The 21,682-nt window shown below is 37.0% G+C and overlaps 1 protein-coding gene and 1 pseudogene across 3 annotated transcripts in view; both read right to left on the reverse strand.

The window, feature by feature from the left end:
- Magi2 (membrane associated guanylate kinase, WW and PDZ domain containing 2) overlaps positions 1-21,682 on the reverse strand; it is a 1,650,859-nt gene that overhangs the window by 372,479 nt on the left and 1,256,698 nt on the right. The window lies entirely within an intron of this gene.
- Positions 20,591-21,000, reverse strand: LOC103732217 (annotated as a pseudogene).

The following is a 21,682-nucleotide window of genomic DNA, read 5'->3' on the forward strand; positions in this document are numbered from 1 at the left end:
CATGTATATATGGATATGTGTTTGCATAGGTTTATTTATATGTCCATATTTGTCAATGCACATGTACATGTATTTATTTCTATTCACTTAGAATGAAATTTTTAATAGGCAAAGAATTTTAAATTTATTTTAGCTGATACATACAAACACAAATTTATACATATTTTAGTACAGTACATTTCAATAACTGCACATTTTGTGTAACTTTAAAAAATATTTTATTCTTTTTTTATCTTATGTGTATGAGTGTATTGTCTGCACATATGTAAGTGTGCCCATGTTGTGCAATGCCTGCAAAGGTGAGAAGAAGACATTGGATCCCCAGTCAAAGGGGGCACCAGAGCCTGGAACGAGAGTTATGGATGGTTGTTAGCTACTATGTGGGTGTTGGGAACTTAAGCCAGGTCCTTTGCAAGAAGAGCCAGTGCTCTTAACTGCTGAGCCATCTTGTCAGCCCTTTTGTGTAACATTTTAACTCAGGTTAAACATATTTATGTCTTCAAACACATTATTTATTATGGTAAAAATTTTCAAAATTTTTTCTTACAGCTTTTAAAACTTGGTAAATGATTATTAACGATAGCCACCCCACTGGGAAATGGCTAGTCACAACTTCTTAACCCTTTCTAAATGTAACTTGGTAGTCATTGATAGAGATTTTATTTTTGAAAGAACAATGAATGATCTAGGCTAGGATGCAAATAAACAATCACAGGAGTCACATGTTTTTCTTCACCCATAAAATGAAGTAATAAACTAAGATTGTAGACAAAAGTATACATCTTCTAGATAGTGAGAAGTTAAGAATTATCTTTCACCGTGAAAAAGAAAGTTATTCGAAGTTGAATCAGCTTTAGAAACCTAGTTATTTCTTCCTAAATTAAGCTAACAAATCAAAAAAAAAATTTTTTTTTTTTTTTGGTCTTTTTGAGACAGGGTCTCCCTGACACCCCAGCTGTCCTGGAACTCATTATGTTACCAGGCTGGCCTTGAACTCACAGAGATCTGCCTGCCTCTGCCTCCCAAGTGCTGGGATTAAAGGCGTGTGCCAAAACGCCCAGCCCAGAAGAAAAAATTTTAATATGGCACTATTTACCCAACCAGGACAACATGCAGCTTGGAGCTCTTGAGTCCTTAGCTATTTAGAATACTGTATTTAATGACATGGGACAATCTGAAGTGATCAAGGTCACACTGACAAAATAGCATAATACAGAAATCAGGGGAAAGCAAACACTTGAGATCAGCAAGGTTAATGCTGAATTAAGAACTGCTTTAATTGAGATTTTCTTCAGGCCATGGAATCATGGAGCAAATTAACTGATTAGATGTTTCAACCCAGAAAGTCTGTATAAAAAAATGTCTAGATTAATTTGCAGTCAGTCACTGACTGTAGAACCTGAGCAGAATCAAAACATTTAATGGGCGTCCATTTCAGCATGAATCCTGCTAACCGCTGCTAAAATTAAGAGCTTTTTTTTTTTTTTTTGGTTACTAGATTGTTCTTTCCAAATAAAGTTTCTTTAGTTTTAGTCAGGTCCATTTTTATTACAGAAATTAAAACATTTATGCTAGACCATTTAAAAAACAGCTTTCAAATTACAAAAGAAACAGTTGTAGAAAATCCTAAGATGGAAAATCTCATGGAAATGAATGCACGTGCTGGAGAGCAATAGCCATCTAGGGTATGTCTCAGGAGTCTTAGAGGTTCCTGTTGCTGGCCCCTTTGTGGTCACTTCCTGGTACTCGCATTAGTCCCTTGGGCTCAGCTCTTCCTCACTGTGCATATGCTCTTTGCTTCTCGTGCTCTGACTGGCTGTTTCTGCTCGCTCTTCTTGGTCTGGGATTGGCCACTATCTATCTGGCTCCACATGACTTTTTTTGTCTTAGATTGCTGTTAGCTTCGGGCCCTTTTAAATTCTGCATTCTATGTCCCCAAAGAAGTCATCAGCCCAGTTGATTTTCTTCAACATATCTGTTCTGACTACTCAGCCAATATTTTGATATGATGCAACAGAAAGGACACAAGTTTACCTCTACTGTAGTATTTTAGTCCAGACTGAATAACTTTATTTTGACCAGGAGAAAAAACATCTGACAATATGAAATAGAGGAATACTCTACAAAATAATGGGCCTCTATTTTTCATGAATGTGCAAATCATCTAACAGAAAGACAGATTGTGGTGCTTCCAGAGTGGAGGGCCATGAAGATATGATGACTAAATGTATTTGGTATATATATCAGATTGGATCCTGGCCAGAAGAGGCCAATGGACAAAATTCAAGTAAGGCTTTGTGCTGGATAGCTTTAGTTGTCAACTTGACACACCTGGGTTGAAGTGTGTCAGTTGGAGAATTGCCTCCATTGCACTGGAGTGTGACCATGTCTGTGGGGCATTTTCTTGATTGTTGAGTGATGTGGGAGGGCCCAGCTCACTGTGGGGGGTGTCACCCCTGGGTGGGTAGTCCTGTATTGTATAAGAAAGCAGGTTGAGCAGGGGCCAGGGAACCAAGCCAGTAAGCAGCATTCCTCCATGGTCTATGCTTCAGCTCCTGCCTCCAGGTTCCTGCCCTGAGTTCCTACCTTGGGCTCCCTCAGTGATGAGCTGTGACCAGGGAGATGTGAGCCAAATAAATCTTTCCTCCCCATTAGTATCGGTTAGAGTGTTTTGTCACAGTAATAGAAAGCAAACTAGAATAGGCTTTTAGATTAATAGCCGATATGAATGTTATTTTACTTGTTTCAATAACTGTACTTATAAAGATGTTATTAGGGAAAGCTAGTCAAAACTATGTGGGAATACTTTATAATATTTTGCAACTAAAAAAATTTAAATTAGCATGTAACGTATTGGTTATCATTGAGGCATATTCAAGCAAAATGTATTCTATTTCATTTTCCTCCTCCACCACCACACCCCCTAATCCTCTTGCTCCACCCCATTATTTTGGAAATCCATAATAGTCACCAAGTGAAAACACTGGAGAAGCTCTCATTTATTCTCACTACTGATTACATGATTTCTACTTACTAATGTACCACCAGATACAAATAGAACTGAATATATTTGAATTAAATCTGGGGCTTCACACATGTTAAGTAAGCAACTCTACTACTGATAACACAATATCCACAACCTCTACAGCCCTAGCATTGGAATTTTTAGTAAAACGAGGCTGTAGGATTTTAAAAGTTATATTGTTTTTGTACACTGTGCTTATTTTCAGCAGATATTTTGAAGAATGTGCCTTAATTTCTGCTATCTCATCTTTTTTATTCTGTTGTTCTATCTTTCTTATTATTAGAAAACAGGTAAATGCGACATTCTGTGTCAGTGTTGCTACATTCTATGTTACAGAAGACACAGACTTGAAAGCCTGAGTGAGAAATCTAAAAGCATCTGCAAGAGGCAGATCCTGTATGCGGCATAGCAAGCATGGGTTATGCTAATTCATACAGGGTTGTATGATGGTCCATTCTGGTGAGAAGTTGAAAATTCTCTCCAAAACCAGGAAGGCAGACTGATTTGGACTAAGACAAAACCAGGAACCAGAACAAGAGACTACCTTCTTCAGTACTATGCTGTTTTCATAGATTTAGCTCCTTTTTCTTACTATTGTTTTTCAAATTGAAGCTCTTCCTTAGATTGTGTTTTGGAGATAAAAATATTATAATAGGAAATAAGAAACAAAGTTTCTCAAAATTAAATAATATCATATATAATATGCAATGCTTATGCTAAGGTTTTTGCCTTCAATATTTTATATTTTTGAGTAGACATGTTGGGAAATACAATGAAATTTTCCCAGAAAACTCATATAGAAATACTATTTACAAGTTTTAGAAATTCTTACTGTGAATCTTTGAAAAAACATATTTTTCTTTATTGTTTGAAAATTTCATACATGTATACAATGTCCTCTGCTCAAATACATCCCCCCCATCCCTGCAAGCAGGAGGATCTGAGCTCAAATCCCCAGCACCCACATAAAAACCAGGCATGGACACATGCACCTGTAATCTCAGTGCTGTGAGGTGGTGGGGGCAGAAGGATCACTGGGCTTGCTGGCTGCCAACCTAACTCCAAGTTCAGTGAGAGACCCTGTCTCAAAAGAATGAGGAGTAGAATGATAGAGTAGAATACATAATGTTTGCCTCTGGCTTCTATGCTCGCATGCACACACATAGACACAGACACAGACACACACACAGACACACACACACACAGACACACACACATGAAAAAGAAGTATATTTTTAGAATTAAAGAGAAATAGGAAGAAAAAACTGAGCAAAAATAAAACACATACACAATGACTTTTTGTCTACTAATGAACTCTATTACATCCATTTCCTTTATTAAATTTATAATTAAAAGATTATCTGAACATTTTAGTTTTAGTTGAACATTTTATTTTTTAACAGAATCTATACAATAATAACTACCCACAGACTGATTTCCCAACATAGAAATGGAAAATAGTCACCTTTTAGACCCATATTGTCTACATGGAGGAACATAAACCCAGGTGTTATCATGGAAACTCAGGCTGGGCCTCATTCTCAGGAGCTCTGGGTGTAGAAGTTTTACTACTATATTTTATTATGATGACATTCAATTCATGTTATCAAATGGATTTAACTTGAATATTTAAGTACTATTCCATTGGATTCAGAAAATACAGCCCATGACTATGGGTTTGTTGATAATACATTTATCTGACTAGAAAATTCTAAATAACAATGCTTTGTTCAATGATAGACTGCATAAAGTGATGGTAATTCACAGGATTATAGCACCTAGTGGTGTTACATCCATTTTAGCTTTTCTAAGTATTTGCATGATGATGAACTTGCCTAAGAGCTCACCTATCAGAATGAATCCTATTGTTAAGTGACATTTGACTATGAATTAGTTTCTAACATATGTTACCAAATTTGAACAGAAAATGTACAGGATTTTCTTGGCAGATAGATACTAGTGCATAACAATTATGTACTCAACAATATTTTGTGTACTTAGGGGTCCTTTTATACTCATAAAAAGCCATCAAACACAGATGTGAAATGTGATGCTAACTTAAGCATGACAGACCTGAGATGGTGACAGTAAGTGGCAGCAGGAAAGTGTGGCACAAAAATGATTCTGTCTGGTGTAAAGATTTAAACATGGTCCTATTTGGCTTGTTTACACATTCATTAGAAGGCTGAGGAGCAATGAACCTAGAGGTGTTTGTCTTTATATTCCTAGAATTTAGGAGAAAGGTCTTTGGCTAAGAAGAAAGATTTGGAAAACAACTATATGCTAAGGATTTGGAGCTCACAATTCCACTTTCTTCCGGTCGTCTCTAGGTCTATATTAATTTGTCCATCATTTTACTTGTGGTGGTTTGAATGAGAATGTCCTCCATAGGCTCCAGGTATTTAGACATTTTGTCCCCAGTTAATGGCACTGTTTTGGGAGGTCTTAGAGGATGTGGCCATGCTGGAGGAAGCATGTCACTAGGAGTGGGCTTGGAGAGTTCTTAAGCCTTGCCGTATCTTGAGTTGCTCTCTTGCTTCCTATGCCTGCTTAAAGATGTGAGAGCTTAGCTTCCATTCATGCTCCAGCCACCTCTGGCCACCATGCCTTCCTGACAGGACAAACTGTAATTCCCCTGGAACCATAGTCTCAAATAAACTCTTCTTTATATGTTTCTTTGGTCAGTGTTTCTATCACAGCAACAATAAAGTAACTAATACAGTAACTGGTACCAGAGAGTGGGCTGTTGGCTATGAAGAACCTGACCACATGGGATTTTGGAGGAATATGGAAGACTTTGGAAGTTTGGGCTAGAAAAGTGGTTGATTGCTGTAAGCAGAGCTTAACAAGCCATTCTAGTAAATGCCTGGAAGAAAATAGTGCTGAGAACAATGTAGTTCCAGAGGGAAATAAGGACTTAAGCAGCAACTGGGATATTTTGGCAGAGTCTGGCTGTAGTCTGCCTATAGCCAGCTAAAAAGCTTGCCCGAGGCCAACTTGAAAAGAAATGGACTAATTTTGCTGGTGGAAGAAACTTCAAGACAGCTAACAGAAATGGTGGCATGGCTATCAATAGTGAATATTATGCAGATCTACAGTGAAAAGGAGAAAATGGGGCAAAAAGAAATATAGACTATACAGTTTGGATTGAAAAAGAACACTAGGAAGATAAATGCTGGAGCCCTGGCATGTATCTCCCTTTGATAAGGAGATTAAAGTGATTAAGGAGGGGCCTAGAGATTTTCCCTTAAACAATGGTGAGAGTGCCTCCAGGGCAAGACCACACCCAGTTAAGCATTCAACTTGTGAAAAGAAAATGTTGCAGGGGCCACTGGAGAGAACAGCTTCTAAAGTGGATAAAACAGGCTGGGGTCCATCTCAAACTTGCAGTCAAACTGGTGCTGGCTTTAGAGGCATGAAAGATGCAAGAGTGAAGTGGTCCTCTGCTGTTTCAGAGAGCTGCCAAGGCCAGGCAGTGTGCAGCAGGGGTTCCTCTGCATAAAGTAGGCCCTAATAGGCCATTTCATGAAGCTGTGAAGGTGAAGCCTGGTTGGCAATGGAGACCCTAAGAAGATATTTGTGATGCCAGAGCTGTGAAACATCTGCCAAGAAGACCTGCATACAGGAAGTGTACCAGCCCAGGAGAGAGATGTATGTTACAAGCAGCAAAGCTGGAGAGGCTGAGACACCTAAGCCTTTTTGGAAGTAAAGTCCCAGAAATCATACATGGAACTACTGGATTTGGTGTTTTCCCTGTTGGTTTTCAGTCTTGTTTTGGTCTGGTATTTCCTCACTATGCCTCTATTCTTCCCTTTTGGAATGGGAATGTTTATTCAGTTCCACTGTATGTTGGGAGTATGTAATTTGTCTTTTGGTTTTATAGCAGCTTATAGTTAAGAGAGTGCCTTGAATCTTAAAAGAGACTTTGGACTCTAGACTTTTGAATAGTATTGAAACTGGTAAAGACTATGGGGAATTTCAAAGGTGGACTATAGCAACTCCATTATATACCCCCTTCCCTTGAAATCCTCCCCTCTTGGCCTCTGTGGTGGTTTGAATGAGAATGTCCCCTATAGGCTCCAAGTATTTGGACATTTTTGTCCCCAGTTGGTGGTGCTGTTTTGGGAGGTCTTAGAAGGCTATGATGGAGGAAGCACGTCACTGGGGGCGGGCTTAGAGAGTTCTTAAGCCTTGCTGGATCTTGAGTTGCTCTCTTGTTTCCTGTGCCTCCTTTAAGATATGAAAGCTTAGCTTCCACTCCTGTTCCAGCCACCTCTGCTTTCATGCCTCCCCGTCATGACAGACTGCAATTCTCCTGGAACTGTAACCTCAAATAAACTTTCCCTTTTATAAGTTGCTTTGATCGAGGTTTCTGTTACAGCAACAGAAAAGTAACTAATGTATTACGTATTTGTCTTCATCTTATAATTGCCTACTGAAACATTCTGGGCTCCTGTAATGTGAAGGTTGACATCAAGTTTGAACTATTTATCCTTTAAAAACTGTAAATAGCTACAAAGAGTGATAAAGCCATAATCCACATTGATAGCATAATTAGGAGAAGTAAAATACTATGAGTTTCAAAAGTTATGTCTACATAGGGACATATTTTCCTCAATTCAATAGAGCCTGCTAGTGTCAGCATGGGGAGGGTGCAGGAATGGGAATTTGGGCCCAGAACCCGGGGTAGAGTATGGTGAGAAGACAGAGAAGATCAGGCTCCAAAGGATAAATTCCTATCCTCATGGATTTAGTTGGTTAAAACACAGATTCCACATGGAGTTGGAAGATATTCAGAAGTTGAAAGAATGAGAAACAGAAGTGAAAGTAGGCACTGAAAATGAGGAAGGGTATGATACTGATGGAATGATAGCTCCTAGTGACTTAGTAATGATGAGAAAGAAACATTTGGTCATGAAACACCAACTGCTGTCCATGAATAAAAATATCATTTGCCGAGAATACGGCACTTCACAAAAACAAAAGAAGAAGGTGCTGTGAGCAAAAATGTAGTAACCCGACAAAGCCCTTTATCTTTTCTTATCTGAAATGATTAGTGAGGATCTAGGAACAAAAGACATTTCAAAATAAACAGAATACAGCAGATAATATTCACACAGTTATTAGAAGAAGAGATCAGAAATGAAGCTCAAAACAATACATTTAGTGAACTTTGTTACTCTTACTCACACAAAGACAAAACCCAAAATACAATTATAATAAAACCCAAAGGTATTCTGAAGCAAATACTTATGAATATCAAATAAAGCTTTGAATCAGATATTTTAAAACTCTGAAGAGAAATAGATGAAGAAGAGATAGATAGTAAAGCAGTTTGCCAAAAGAAGATAAACCACTGTGTACATAATTGAAACATAGGAAAAAGAAAAATTATAGAATACTTAAAACTGATCCAAGAAATTAAAAGAAAAAAATATGTTTATATATTGAAAAGGCTGTCCATGTACCTTGGAAAATTGTCTCAGACAGCCAATTTACAAAATAATATATTACCAGCCACTAGACTTTAAACAGGAAGAAAACAGGAAGAAAAAGAGTGGCTAAAAGGCAAATTCCTTGAAATGAATAAAAAAAATTAAGTTGATCTTACATTTTAGGAACAACATACACAGTTAGGCAATAGCAAAATAGCATTTTCAAATCCCAAAGCAGAAAAGTATGAGGCAAAGATTATACAGGAAAGTTGTTCTTCAAGTATATTCACTTATTCTCATTCTCTCTCTCTCTCTCTCTCTCTCTCTCTCTCTCTCTCTTTGGTTGTATCCAAGATTCTTTCTTAGATATCTACTTAATTGAACAAATCTACTTCACCCAAGACATACCATGAAGGAAGAGGACTAATGACAATCATTCAACACACTTAATTGTAGAGCTAACCTTACAACAAATTTAAAAGCAATGATAAAAAAAATAATATTTAAATTCAAGATGTTTAAACAATACAGAGATAATACAATTAAAGAAGAGAAATGAGAAAAAGCTGCTGAATGGGCAATGGCCTCACTAATTAATTGATACTTAGGCAACAGATGGGAGTTTTAGAATCTCAAGAGTTAACAACTGAAAAAATACCTGTAAAAGATACTTATTTTGTACAGAGGCAAACATTACAGCATAAATAAAAACTGTTCTAAATATCAAAAGTAGAAAAAAGAATAAAGAAAACAAACCATATAGAGAAATAACCAGTATAACATAATGTTATCTATAAGCATAAAATATAATAAGGTTAAGACTAAACATAGAAATTAATTTACCTTTCTTGTCAAGATTTTCCAACTGATTCATAAAGAACATTATTCCATGCAATAAAATTATATACATTTAAATAAAGGGATATAAGGGGCTGGAGAGATGGCTCAGGGGTTAAGAACACTGGCTGTTCTTGCAGAAGACCCAGGTTTGAATTTCAGCACCCACATGGCATCTAACAACTGCCCAAAACTCCAGTCCTAGGGGATCCAACAGCCTCTTCTGACCTCCGCAGGCATTGCATGACACAGGTGCACTTACCTACATGCAGACAATACATGCACACACATAAAATAAAAATAATGAATACAAATTTTTAAAAAATTAAAAGGGGATATAAAAATGGTAAAAATAAAGGGTTGCACAAAGATATCCAGGAAAATAGAAAAAAAAAAAAAAACAAAACAAAACCCAAAACCCAGGGGTTACAATTGGATTATCAGACTGAAGAAACAAGTTATAAATGTCAAACATGACAAAGAGCCCCATTTTATTACAAAAAGTTCTCAGTTCATAATATCAATAAGTTATTTATATCTGTACATCCAAGAATACAAGTGACCCTTATAAAACAGTAACTACAGGGGAAACACTAAGAAATACACTTAAAAAAAAAAGCATTGCGTTTTCAATCAAAGATCAAATTGACAAAAATAACAGATTGGGAAGAATTAAACAGGTATTTGGCAGATCTAAAGCAGCTCTTTGGGCTCTTAGTGTCTTTCTTCCTCTCGTCTGTTCACGTCTAATTTTATGCTCCAATAACACAGAATATATATTTTTCACAAATGCTCATGGAACATTCTCCAAATTTTTCTTCAGATTAGATTCTAGAAAGTCTTAAATAGTACAAGGCATAAAAATACAAACAATACATTCTAACTGTAAAACAATAAGAAGTAAGCATTGGTATCAAAATCACAATCAAGGAAATTTTCACCTAGAAATTAAAAACTATAAATGAACAACTCTTGTGTCAAAGAGAAAAGGTAAAGTGAAACTGGAGATTATCTAGAAGTAATGAGAATGGAAATATTAAATGCAAATAGTGTATGATGTAATGAAAGCTATGACCAGAAGAAATTTTATAGCATATAAATATGGAAAAATGAAAATAATGAAAGTTCATTCCCAATTTAGAAAGCTATAAAAATACGTCATTATGAGTGCAACAGTCCTGTCATGTCCAGAAGACACTGTTTCACTCCAGTCCTCCCTGATCTCTGGATCTTACAATATTTCTGCCCCCCTCTTCCATAATCATCTCTGAGCCTTATGATAGAGGATATGATATAGCCATCCCATTTGTGACTGAGCACTCCACAGACACTTATTATTTGTACTTTGAGCAGTTGTGAGTTTCTGCATTAACCAGGGGGTACTGAATAAGAAGCTGCTCTGATGAGGCCTGAAAGCTGTACCAATTTATGGGTAGTGAGGATAGTGTGATACTGTGTCCATTTAGCAAGAGAATAGTAGTAGGTTTACACTTGAGATCTGAAACTGCCTCAACTGTGGGTTCTTGGCCAAATTTTCCATACCAGGCATGTATTTCCTCCTGTGGAGTGGGCCTTCAGAAAGTGGTTACCCCTATAACATATGTACCACTACTGCACCTATGGGCCTATCTTACCATGCTGTTATTACTGCAGCTCACAGGATTCACAGCTGTGAAAGACTGTTGATGAATTATACTTTATACCCTAGCATCCAACACAGCACCTTCCAGTACTATGAGAGCTAGCTAGCAGAGAGGAAGATTTCTGGTCAGTACCGACTTGATTTCTCCTTTTCCTGTGACCAATGTGTGTGGTGTCTTCAGCAATAGGGTCTTACCACTAAGTTCTGATGGGCAACTAAGAGCAATGACAATAGGCTGTATTGGTTTGGGGGTCACTAGGACATCTCAGTTTAACAACTCAAGAGGAGATATCTCACACCTTGCACTGGGTTTTATATTTGGCAACCTGTGGCTTCTGGGATGAACATAATCCTTTGTGTAGGACAACTCCAACTAAACTCTTTTGTATGTATATGCATATATATGTCTTATAAAACAGCTGGTCTCCATATGGATCTGAACTCAGTTTTATCACATGTCAGCGAATGGCTTTGCCTAGGAGTATATGGACAGCACAAATTGGGGTTGATGGGTTATTAAGTTAAAAAAAGAGGATGGAGCTGGGGGCATGATAGTGGAAGATGGTTGTAGGTCTTGAATGAGGTGAGGATAGGCATTGGGTGACTATCATTGGGTGAAATTCTCAAAGAATTAATAAATATTTATTTTTATTTTCCCCTTTTATTGAATTTTTATAAACTTCATACACTATACATATATATTGTATATGCATATTAAACATATATCAGACAATATATTATTTTGATTGCATTTAGATCCCCTCCCATATCTACAACCATCTCTATAGATATAGATCTACATGTATCTATATCTGTCTATATCTGTATCTATCTCTATTGCTATCATCTCTATCTCTATCTCTATCTCTATCTATCTCTATCATCTCTATCTCTCTCTATCTCCATCTCTATCTCTATCATCTCTATCTCTATCTCTATCTCTAGCTCTAGCTCTATCTATCTATATCTATAACTCATAAAGCCTAGAGAATCAAATTATGTCCTCAAATGCCATTTGGTGTGGATTCATCCCCTGGAACTGGGCTCACCTACCAAGAATCACACCCTTAAAGGGGACTGACTCTTCCCTTCCCAGCAGTCATCAGTTTCCAACTGTACCTCAAGTAGGGTTGAGTATAGAGGACAGGAATAGATTTACCCTTGAGACCTGTAATTGCCTCAACTTCTCCATGTCTATGCTGGGATTTTGTCTGAATTGAGCTTATATGGTACTTGTACATGCTTTCACCATCACTGAGTTCATATTTGTAACTTCCCAGTTACCTGGAAAACTATTTCCTTGTGGTCATTCACCACCTCTGACTCTTACAATCTTTCTGTGTCCTCTTCTGCAATGACCCTGTGATTTGAGAGGAAGAATTTTGATATAGGTGCTCTATTCAGGGATAATCACCCTGTAGTCTCTTATTCTCTGAATGTTGGCCAGCAGTAGGTTTCTGTGTTACTCACCATCTACACCAGAAATAAGCTTCCCTGGGAGACTTGAGAGATTCATTGATCTATGGGTATAACAATCAGTCATTAGGAGTCACTTTAATACTATATTTATTTAACAGAATAATAGCATTAGGCTCTCTCTTATCACCTATGGCCTGTCTAGTCACAGGTTCCTAGGCCTGCTAGTAATGTTAGTTATGGATTCCATCTTAAAATCCAAAACTTAAATCTAATTAGAAAGTGATTGTTTGCTTCCATAATATTTGTGCTACTATTGTACCAGAGACTGCATCTTGCCAGGGCAATTATTGTTGAAGCATGTAAGTGTCACAGCTGGATATAGTTAATGACTACTTTTTTCTTCTGGTAGCATGCAAATCACACTCCAGAACTATCCTTGCCAGTAGAGATGAGACCTTGGAAGTCAGTATCAGCTTGATTTCTCCTCGTTTGTTCTACAGATCATATATGCAGTGTCTTCAGCAACAGGATTCATCAAGTTCAGGGGAACTGGTCAGTGGAGAGCTTGGCCTATAATTTTATCTTCTGTATGGTCTTTGGTTTTTTTTCCTTAAATATGACTAATACTGGATTCATAGAAAGAATTTTGAAGTATTTCTTCTTCTATTTTATGGAATAGCTTCAGAAATATTGGTATTATCTCTTCTTTGAAGGTTTGGAAGAACTTTGCATTATATTCATCTGGTATTGGGCTCATTTAAGTTTGGAGATTTTTAAATTACTCTATCTCATTGAGTCTGCTTAAATTATTTATGTCATTTTTCTTTAACTTTGATAAGTCATATATATATATATATATATCCATTTCCTTTATATTTTCCAGCTTAGTGAATTATGGATTTTTAGATTATGTTCTTATGATTGTCTGGATTTCCTCAGGGTCTTTTGTAAGGTTTCCCTTTTCATCTATGAGTTTATTAATTTGGATCCTCTGTCTTTCTTTTGGTTAATTTAACTAAAGAGTTGTTAGTCTTGTTAATCTTTTCAAAGAGCCAATTCTTTTGTTCATTGATTCTTTATATTGTTTTCTTTGTTTCTATTTCATTAATTTGTCTTGATTTTATTTATCTCTTCCCGTTTGCTCTTTTTAGGTGTTGTTTGTTCTTTGTTTTCCAAAGCCTTCATGTATATCATTAATTTATTAATAGAACATGTTTCTTACTTTACTAAGTAGGCACTTAGTACTACAAACTGCCCTCTTAGGACTGCCTTCATTGTGTCCCATAGGTTTTGGTATGCTGTGCTTTCATTTTCCATTCAATTCCATGAATTTTTAAAATTTCCCTCTTGATTTTTCACTCTATCCAAATTTCATTACCAATTGTTGATAAGTTTCCATGAGATTGTGTGATTTTTTTTCACATTTTAATTGTTCCTCATCTCTGTCTTTATTCCTTTGTGGTCAGATTGAATACAGGATGTATTTCAATTTTCCTAAATTTTTGGAGACATCTTTGTGTTCTAACATGGTTAATTTTGGAGAAAGTTTCATGGGCTGCTGAGAAGAAAGTGTATTCTTTGGTGAATGTTCTATAGACATGTGTTAGGTTTATTTGCTTTATGATGCTAATTAACTCCAGGGTTTCTTTATTTAGTTTTTGTCTGGCTGACCCATCTGTTGCTGAAATTGGTGTATTGAAGTCACCTACCCCTATTGTGTTGAAATGAATGTGACTTTAGATCTAATAGAGTTCTTTTATGAAATTGGGTACCCCTCTGTGTGGTGCATCTATATTTAGGCTTGTAGTGTCTTTTGAGGGTATTTTTCTTTTAATGAGTATGAAGTGACCTTCTCTATTTCTTCTGACTAGTTTTAGTTTGAAGTGTATTTTGTCATATATTAGAACAGCTATACCTGCTTGTTCTTAGTTCTGTTTGCTTAGAGTACTTTTTCTATCCTTTTATCCTAAGGTGGTGTTGATCATTGATGGTGATGTGTGCTTCTTGCAGGCAGCAGATCAATAGTTTTTGTTTTCTAATCTAATCAGTTATTCTCTGTGTTTTTACTGGGGAGTTGAAACCATTAATATTGAGGGATATTATTGACTAATGTTTAATAATTCCTCTTACGTTGGTGTTGTAGTGTGGTTTTCTTAGACCTCTTTTGGTTACCTGTTCTGAAATATTTAATATATTCTTTGTGCCCTCTTGCAAGTGTTTAATCTTCTCTTCAGACTGAAATATTCTATTAAGTATTCTCTGTAAAGTTAGTTTCCTAGACATAAATTCCTTAAACTTGTTTTTATCATGAAAAGTTCTTCTTTTTCCTATCAATTTCAATGGATAGTTTTTCTGAGTATAGTAGCCTGGGCTGGAATCTGTGTTCTTTCATGACTTGTATGACATTTGCCCATGGCTTTCTGGATTTCATAGTCTCCATTGAAGAGTCAGCTGTTATTTCAATGGGGCTTCCTTTATGTGGGACTTGATCTTTTTTTCTCATGGCTTTCCATATCTTTTACTTATTTTATATGTTTAATGTTTGACTATTACATGATGTGAGGTGCTTTTCTCTGGTCCTATCTACTTAGTATTCTGTATGCCTCATGTACCTTGATAGATAGGTATTTATTTCCCTAGAGTTGGGAAGTTTTATTCTATGGATTTTATTAAAAATATTTTCTGTACCTTTGACCTGTATTTCTTCTCCTTCTTCTATGCCTATGATTCATAGGTTTAGTCTTTTTACAGTTTCCCAGATGTCTTTCCTATTCTGTTCCTGGATTATTTTATATTTGACATTTTCTTTGATTGAATGATCTATAAAAAATATTTAGTAAAAAAATATACTGTCATTTACTAGATACCTTGCTGTAAAATCAGATATTTTTGGGTCAGGTTCTCACTATGCAGCTTTGGCATGCCTTGGACTTGTTATATAGACCAGTCTGATCTTGAACACACAGATCTACCTCCCAAATGCTGATATTAAAGTTGTGTGCCATCCAGTCTTGCCAAATTGAACTTTTGAAATTTATTTTACTTGTTGAACTGTAATTATGTAGAGTGGATTCTGACTACGAATGTGGGAAAATGTATTTGTTCATTAGCTAGATTAAACCATACCATGATGCATATATTCTTTAAGCATCATGTTCTATCTGGTAAATGCATATGTCACCTGGCAATTTAAAAAAGTTATAAAAAGTACAGAAAAGGAATCTTTCCAAGAACAGGAACACACACTGGTGGGAGAGGGGTGTGAGGATGTAGATGACAATGGTAACAATTCATATTGTAGGAAAATAAAGAGAGTCATTGTCTTAGTTTGTTCTTCAGTGCTGTGACAAAACACTCTGACCAGTACCAACTTGGGGAGGAAAGGGTTTATTTGTCTTACATCTCCCAGGTCGCACACAGTTCATCAGGGAGCCCAAGGTAGGAACTCAGGGCAGGAACCTGGAGGCAGGAGCTGGAGCACAGGCCATGGAGGAACTCTTCTTACATACAGGCTTGCTCCCTTGGCCCCTGCTCAGCCTACTTTCTTATGCAACACAGGCCCACCTGCCCAGGGGTGGCACCACCCACAGTGGGCTGGGCCCTCCCACATCACTCATCAAGAAGATGCCCTTCAGACATGGCCACAGGCCAGTCCAATAGAGGAAATTCCCAGACTGAGGCTCCCTCAACCCAGGTGTGTCAAGTTGACACTAAAGCTATCCAGCACAGTCATGCTAATAAAAGTGCTATTTCTTTTAAAATCAGCAAAACAAACGCTAGGTAGCTGAAGAGTAAAAAGTGTGTATCATATAGAGGAAAGTAAACCTGCCTATAGGGAAGCAATCATAAATAATATAAAAAACATAGGCTATAATAATTTGCACAAATTCATGCTAACAAAATTAAAAATGTAAACTAAGTGGATAAATGTCCTAGAAAAAATTATGAAAATTGGCTCCAATGGAAATACAAAACTTAAATAGATAGATTTTGAGTCAATTTAGCATGCTGAACTCCAAATCGAAAACAAAAAAAAAATTGAAAAAAATTTGAGTACTAGAGATAAATTTCTTTGTAACCTAGGTATGAGGAAAGGCTTTCTTATCATAGCTCAAAATTGAAAGCTTTGACTACATGAAAGCCAAATAATCACTTGTTTAGCTCAATACACTACAACTGATGCTGAGAAATAAATGTTAAACTGCAAAAATTCCCCTTAAACTCAATTTCTTCTCCTCTGCTCCTGGATCACAGAACATTTCCTATATTGGGTGTGTGAGTTTCTGCAAACACACACACACACACACACACACTCACACACACACACACACACACACCACACACACACACACACACACACACACACACACACACACAGAAAGCAAAGACTGCAGACACTGCCTGGACATCCTTGAATTCAATACTGTCTGCCCGGAGTTAGTATCTGATCCCACAGCTTGAGGGCTCAGCCACAAAGCCTGCCTCCTGCTTTAGATGCTAGTCACAAGCCCTGGTCATTTTATCTATGCTTTTGACCCACAGGTATAAACTGGGGTTCCCATAGCCTTCTCCTCAGGTTGATTAATTTTCTACAGAGGCTCAGGGAACTCATGGAAAGACATTTGCTGGTTTATTATGAAGGATATTATAGGGTTGGGAACATAGCTCAGTTGGTGAAGTGTCTCTGTATAAGGCATGTTACAAGGGCTGCAGATGAAGAGCTGAAGAGGGTGAGGCATGTGGGAAGGCACATAGATCTTCATGCATTTCAAGGTGTAACATTTCCCAAGCTTCTCTATGAGTTTAGCTAGCCAGAAGCTTTCTAAACGCCATATCATTGAGTTTTTGAAGAGACTTCATTACATAGGCACAATTTAATGTGTTTGATGTGTAGGAGTGTGACTGGGCACAGAGTATGAGCCAATGTTAACACAGAAGCATCCCAGCAAGCCTGTTTGCTTAGATCTTATTGGTTTCTCTATGCAGCATTTCTTCCTGGCATGTAGTGGGCAGGAGCTCTTTCGAAACAGAGGTTTTATGATCTCCTTTCAAATATAGTAGGCCAGAGAATTTATGGCCATCTCAAAGACAGAAAGGCAGAGAAAGATTAGAATATATGATCCACCTTGAAGCAGAGAAACTCCAGTTTCTAGGGCTTCCCTTGAGGAGGGAGTGATGAGCCAGGAGTTCATATATATTATAATACTGTCAGGAAAAAAGTATACAGTAATGATCCTTAAATATGCTCAACTTCATCATGAGAGACATACAAATTAATGTCATACTGAGCTACCATTCTATGTCTATCAGGCTCACAAAAATCCAAAAGCTTCACAATATACCTTGAGAAGGCTGAGGGAAATGGGTCATTCAATCACTGGTGCACACACAATGTAATGTAAGTCCTGTGGAGGGGATTAAAGCAATGCCTAACGTAACAGGACAGCCGACTCCACAAGCTCTCTTCTAAGATATTTCTCTAAAGCTTTTTTCTTCAACAATAAAGAAACTAATGCATAGCATTCTTCATTGCAGTGCTATATTATATCAAATCATGGAAACAATCTACAGATCCAACCTGAGATGAGTATTTGAATAAACACAGTGTGCATGCAGTGCCATTCTGTACAGCTGTAAAATTTATGAGGAAAACCTCCAGGATCTGACATAGAGTTATTATTGGGATATATTGCTAAACAGAGACACCTGTGCTCATTTTTGAAAAAGAATGCTGGCAAATGGCTAGAAGCTGAACAAGCTGCTTGAACAGAGGAGGTGGTGGGAACAGCCGAGAACAGGATTCGGAATGAGATGGATACTACCTTGAGTATATGTTCTCTAGCCCATATTAATGCCCACATTCTCTTACTAAAAAATTAAATTTAAAAGATGAAGAAACATCCTAAAATTGAATTGCAATGAAATCCAATGAGCTAAACAGCAGGTAAAATTGCTAATCACCCAGAAAAATAAATTAAAGCAAGTGTAGAAGAAATTACAGATTCTAAGTCTAGGGTTTCATTGTTCAGAAACCCAGATGGCAAAAGTATAGAAAAAAAAATCAGTGTGGTTCACAAGAGGAAAGGCCATATTTAAGATGTCATATAATTTGTTATACTTTCCTGATAGTGATCATCAGGATGCTGGTTTCTGAAGCTTGGGGTTAATTTATGCCAATTCTTATGCCTTCTGCATGGAGAAACCCTACGACTCTGGAATTTAGGCTCCTCATGAAGAAAAGATGCAGAAATAAAGCTTAAAGAGCAATGTGGAGAAAACACTCATTTTAATGGTTTAGTCCTAAGGCTAGGCTAGGATCTATTTCAGAGGGGAAGGTGTAGTTCCCTGCAGACCACAGGACTGGTGTCCAGTCTCTCAGGGGATACCTGTTCTTAAACTGACAGTTGTCATAAAGAGCTGAAATCTGAGGCTGCTGTGCAAAGGAACTTTCTGCATTGTGAGGGGCTGCAGAGGTGGGTTCCATTTGTATGGGAAGGTTCCATCATATTCCAGATCATCAAAGCAGAATCTCAGAACTGCTACAGATCCTGGCAAGTGGTCCAGGGAGTATAAGACACAAAAGCGTTGCTGCTAGAGACTTGCAAAGGTTGGGATCTGAAAACAGGGTTTACTAAACCCATAAGGCTTTGCTAGAGCATTGCTATATTTCAGTAACCAGGGATGCCATCCTGGCTGACTGGAGCAAGGCCTTACTTACAGATAGAGCAGCAGGTGAATCTTGGCTGGAAGCTCATGAGGGGGTGAAATCTGGGGAAGACATCAGGTCCAGAGTGTAAGGCTGGACACACAAAGTCTACTTTGTTCTTAGTGCACCAGATTTTCCTCTACTGGGAAGTCAATCTACAGGACCTCAGAGGGATGTGAAGAATAGATGCTAAAGAGCTTGAAACAAACTCTCCCATGCTGGAATTGTAGGTATGGTTGAATTATTAGTTAACTTGCCTATACACCAGATAATGACAGCTTAAGCCATCTAGCTACTATCTTCTACAAAGTCAATATGAAGACCTGGATAGACCACAAGGAAAGCTTAAAGAGCAATGTGGAGAAAACACTCATTTTAATGGTTTAGTCCTAAGGCTAGGCTAGGATCTATTTCAGAGGGGAAGGTGTAGTTCCCTACAGACCACAGGGAACTACTAATTGCCTTAATTCTTTTCTTTGTCTTATCAAAACAAGAGTCTTAAGGTTTAAGACAAACAGCTGAGGAATATGGTTGTTATTTGCCAGACTTTTGATGGTGACTGTCATGGCTGCTTTTTTAAGACTCCCAAATAACTGGTTTTCCATAGCATATGGTTTTATGAGTCAAAGTGTTCTAGCTTATATGAATCTAAGAAAAACTTGTAATTCAGTACTGATAACATCATTTAATATATCTCTCATAACCTAAGAGAGTATGATACCATTTTCTGAATTCAGAAAATATTAGTTTTTCTTAGCTTGAGAAAAATTTTAGGTATCAATGGCTTGCCATGTGGTGTTTCAATATAGTCATATATCATGTTTCAATATAATCATTTATCATGTTCAGGTCAGGATAAACCTGTCTCCTCAAATATTTATTACTTCTTTATAGTGATACCATTATCATCCCACCTACTTTTGTAAACATAAACTGCTGTTTTGCTATTTGTAGTCACTGAGTACATCATTAGTTCCTTTTAACTATGTTGTAGCACCACGAACAAACCTGTCCCATCCCTTCCCCGAGTCCAGTCTTCCCAGTGTCTTGGTAACCACCATTCTCCTCTCACCTTCTATGAAATCAATCTTATTTTTTTAGATTCCACAGCAAGTGTCTATTTATAGCCCATCTTGAGCTAAGCACTGTGGGTACAATGACAAGTTACAACGTTCACAGATTAAATGGTTTCAGGCAAAGCCAGTCATTAAACAAAGAATTTCACTATTAAGAAGCTACAATTTATGATATTTTCCACTAGCAAGAATAAGATATATTGTACTCTACCTAAACCCTCAGGTAATTTTTGAAGAGCTTAGAACTTTATTAACATCTCATGGGCATAATTCATTAAAATTGATTTAAGTAATCCTAATGAACTAAGTCTACTATGCTTGCCGATTGGGTATTCTAGGGTGAATTCACACAATGGAAATCACTTTTTTTTCTAGTGGAACAGTCTTTAAAATCTTCTTTTTCAGAAAAGACTTTTAATAGGTATTATATTTCATAAATGCACTGGAGAATCATGCAATGTTGCCTGTACTGAATGCAATCCCGGGTCACAAGTCTGCACACTCCTTTGCAACTGATCCTGTGATGATGGAACCTTTCAGCTTGCCTTTATTTATTTACTATAACCTCTTCATTATTTTCAAAATAAAGAAACACCCCACCTTTCCTTCAGTATGACTTTCATTGTCTAATTATCTCTGCTGGATGGACCTTCTTTCTTAGCTCTGGTTTGCCTTCTTTGACTGAAGCCATCACCCACATCAACAGCAGGAAGTCTGTTCAGCCGACCCATGATTTCCTTTACAGAGATGATATACAAAATTTTGGCTCCTGTATTGTCAGTACAGTTGACAATACCTAGGGAAATCCAGAATTTCACACCAAAGGACCCACCATATCCTGACTTTGAAATCTTGAGCATGCGGAAAACCAGCTTTTTAAATTTAATGAGTTGATACATATTCAAGAAAATATTATTACTAAAATCCAAGAGGACAACCTAGCATCAATACAGTAAAGGTATGTACATACAAAATCTAAAATACACCTTTGTTTATTTTATTAGATGAGTCATATCTTACTTAGGACTATGTCCTAATTTTATTTTTTTATTTAATATACAGCCTCAGAGCACTGTGGAATTAAAATACTATTTAGACTAGTGAAATGAACCAGACTGAGCACAAACCTAAGACTAACTGGAATCTGCAGATAAGATTAGCCAAATCTATGATGTTGTGGTCTAAAGCATCTTTCACAACACTGGGCAGAAGCAGCTCCCTAATAATGCCACATGTCATTAACTGGTAACAACAATATTGCTTTTGCCATGAAACTCAGGAATGCTGAGACTTGCATACTTTGTATGACAAGCAAGCTGGGCACTTGTTAAATTGGGGTGATGTGTGGTTGTCATAGATTCTCTATTTTGTCTAGTGTACTGAACTCCACAGCTTTCTATTAGAACAAAGAAATCATAAATATCTATTTTTTAAAAGAATGTCCCCAAAGGGGAAAAAAAAACCCAGTATAATTAATTGCCAACATTATTTGGGTAGTGAAGAGAGAAAGACTTCTATATTGTTGATTCTGTGAAATGCTTT

This window comes from Nannospalax galili, unplaced genomic scaffold (genome assembly GCF_000622305.1).
Source record: "Nannospalax galili isolate Female #2095 unplaced genomic scaffold, S.galili_v1.0 scaffold312, whole genome shotgun sequence".
Taxonomy (NCBI): domain Eukaryota; kingdom Metazoa; phylum Chordata; class Mammalia; order Rodentia; family Spalacidae; genus Nannospalax; species Nannospalax galili.